The sequence below is a fragment of the Prionailurus viverrinus genome, chromosome C1 (assembly GCF_022837055.1).
Source record: "Prionailurus viverrinus isolate Anna chromosome C1, UM_Priviv_1.0, whole genome shotgun sequence".
Taxonomy (NCBI): domain Eukaryota; kingdom Metazoa; phylum Chordata; class Mammalia; order Carnivora; family Felidae; genus Prionailurus; species Prionailurus viverrinus.
The window spans coordinates 79,444,013-79,447,270 of NC_062568.1; the positions used below are offsets into that span (position 1 = coordinate 79,444,013).

The 3,258-nt window shown below is 35.9% G+C and overlaps 1 non-coding gene across 1 annotated transcript; it reads left to right on the plus strand.

Moving 5' to 3' along the window:
* Positions 1 to 2,442: 2,442 nt before the first annotated feature.
* Positions 2,443 to 2,548, plus strand: LOC125174213 (U6 spliceosomal RNA). Its single transcript, XR_007155336.1, has one exon. It is a non-coding gene; the product is annotated as a U6 spliceosomal RNA (small nuclear RNA).
* Positions 2,549 to 3,258: the final 710 nt, after the last annotated feature.

The window sequence follows — 3,258 nt, forward strand, 5'->3', positions numbered from 1 at the left end:
GTTCCTCACACTCATTGGCAGTTTATGATATCAAAGCTCTTCCGGCAGCTTTTCCGTATGATAAAAACATAAAACCTGGTTGTGAAAATCTTGTATAGAAGCAGTGTAAACTGTTTTTTTCGGGCCCCAAAAAGGAGAGTCAGCCACCACAATAGCTAACGTTCGTTATGTGAAATAAAACATGGGCAATATGTTTGTTCACTTAGCCTGTTTCTTGGAGCCTCACCTCTACTTCTAAATCATCCAGAGTAAGCCGCATGCAAATTCAATTATCTATTCCAATAGATGGGAATAGCAATTTTTGGGGGTATGTTTATCTTTCCTTTGAATAGATAAAATAAACTTTCAATCTTAATTATACTGATCTTATTGAGGTGGTGAGAATATCGTTTTCATGGCCCCATATGTTGAATTCATATAGTGAGCCAAGGGGAATTCAAATGACTTCTTCAATATCACCCAAGAGCCTTTGGAGGAGTCTTACTCCCAGAACAATGATTTTTCCATTTTGCCACATGGCTGTAGAAAACCCATACCTGATCTCAAGTACATTTTTCTAAATAAAGGGTAATCAACAGTCAGACACGTGGTAAACATATTAGGCTGCTGCTGTTACTCTGGTGTGCTATTATTTGGGGCCTATGAATAGGAAATGTAAAGTAATCTCACAAGGAATTTTATTCTAATGTTTTTTCAAAGAATAAAAGCTTTTCTTTGAAAGGAGTTAGGATGACAAAAACCTAAGATTATTAGAAACCTGGTAGTAGATCTTTCCTTGGCAAGATTAGGGTGAGTTATTACTAGTAAGTCGTAAGCAGGGTTCATTCATTTTCCTTTCGTAAGATGAACTTCAAAGGAACAGTTGCCGAAGGCTTTGTGGCAGATCATTCAGTCACAATGCATTGGATTAAAGAAATACAGTACCTTCCTAGCCTTTCCATCTAGTATCCTACAACTAGTCTCTCTACCTGGACTAAACCTCAGATGTTTTGATTGTTAAAATTCTAATGTAGCCACATGTTGGTGGAGAAATTTAAAGCTTCTTATTTTTCATCACTGTGCTATGCTGCTTTCCAAGAAACTACTAGGCATTAAAATGTCACTTCTTTTCATAATAAAATTCTTAATGTATTATTCAATTTATACATAGCCATGTAGAATATTTTCTTCCCTGGAGTGATCACCTTATTCACTGTGTGTGAAACCTGTCTTTTTATTTCTAAATACCAATTTTAGTAACATTATTTAAGAAACCAGAATAATAAAGGTTCAAGAAATAGACTCACAGATAAATGGTTTCTACTCTTTCTGGCTTCCTTATGAATAAAGTATTTTTCTACCGTATAGAGTCTATGTGCTTCTTACAAAAAGAAATTGTCTCTCTCATGACAGATGTTCTCCCTTAAAGTACTTTTGTTAACCAGATCTCAAAGGTATCATTTGACCTCCTTATGACTGTACCATTTTTTCCCATTTGCTAATGGGATAGTGTAGTCTTAATTTTCTAAGATAGGGGACATTGACTTTTCATAAACAAAATATGTTTCATTATCTATCATTGAAAATGAAATGAATTTAGGGATGATAAAATCACTTCCTAAAGACAGCTTTGTTTTGATGTGGGTGTGAGAAGTCTAGCAGGGAAAAGAAAACTTGCATACCTACTGGAAACTTAAGATGGGCAGAAGAATGAAGCAAACATATATGGGATTCTACAAATATATTTTAATAGACTGATTATTTTTATTAAATTATTGTAATAAAACTTGATGCACCTCATACTCAAAGATGTTTTCCATATTTTATTCACATGATTTTGGTCCTAGTTTGTTTATAGATAGCAAAATGGGTATGTTTGTTCATTTATAGAAAGGAATTTGATAAATTATTATTTTTTTTCCTCTTAAAATTTCCTGTAAAGGCCATATATATTCCTTATTTTGGAGCCAAGATTCTAACTTCAGGGTTTTTTTTATGCTGATTCCAGTGAATGTACTGCTATATGTATTTGTTAAGTTTGTTAGAATACTAAGTAACTGGATACACAACTAGAAACCACAAAAAAACCCAACTGTAGCCAACTTGTAAAATCAAGAAGAAGGTGAAAAACCAAGAATCCAGATGGGGGAACCTTAGCTAGAAACTTCCACAGATATTCTGTTTAAAATTTTGTAGTAAAATTGACACAGTTTTAAAGAATTTTAGAAGGGTGCCTGGGTTGCTCTGTTAAGTGAATGACTTCTGCTCAGGTCATGATCTCACAGTTTGTGGGTTCAAGCCCCATGTCAGGCTCTGTGCTGACAGCTCAGAGCCTAGAGCCTGCTTCAGATTTGGTGTCTCCCTTTCTCTCTCTGACCCTCCCTTGCTCACACTCTGTCTCTCTTTCTCTCATTCTCTCTCTCAAAAAAAAATAAACATTAAAAAAAAGTTTAAATATTTTTAGAAACTTGGCCCCTTAGTTACAAATGTCCAATTTCTAATGACACAGAGATTAGCATGGCCCCTGCACAAAGATGACCTACCAATTCACGGAATATTCCATATTTTTCTGAGGTGACAGGCTTTCTACTGTCACCTGTAAGCAGAGGGACTCTGAGATCATGAGAAGAAGCAGAAAAATACAAATGAGAAGGAGGAGCCCAGGTAGCCTTGTGGCTTCATGTCCAACCCTCTTGCCCTTACACCATGCTAGCTCCTCCTGTAGTGCTCACATTTGCCACCACTGTGACATCCCCTTTCCCTGAATTTCAGTGCTTGCTTCTCAGCCTCTCTCCTTCTGAGTCACTCCTGGGAGTGAGGGGGTTCTTCCCAGTGTTTTGTAATACTGTGAGGCTCACCCCCAAAGTATTAAAAGTAGCTTTGTCTAAACACACAAAACATGCAAATTTCCAATTTCTGAGGGGAAAAATCTGATTTTTTTTGCGTGACTATGGTGCCTACCTAACCATGAGAGACAAGTTTCTGCCTTACAGTTACATTTATGTGCCAGGGAGGATAGGACAGCTTTTAATAACAGAAATTTGCAGAGAAGGGAGTTGATCAGTGTAAGCTTAGAAGCCCTTCCAAATGCTGGATAAATCAAATCCAAACAAGCACATTAAGGATTATGGTGGATATTAAGAAGTATGAGATCATATGAGTATGAGACCCTGTCTTTGAAGATATTATAATCTAATTTATTATGGCAGCATAATAATAAGACTGATGGAAAATAAGAACAAATTATTTCAATAATCATTTAATAAAATAATAAATACC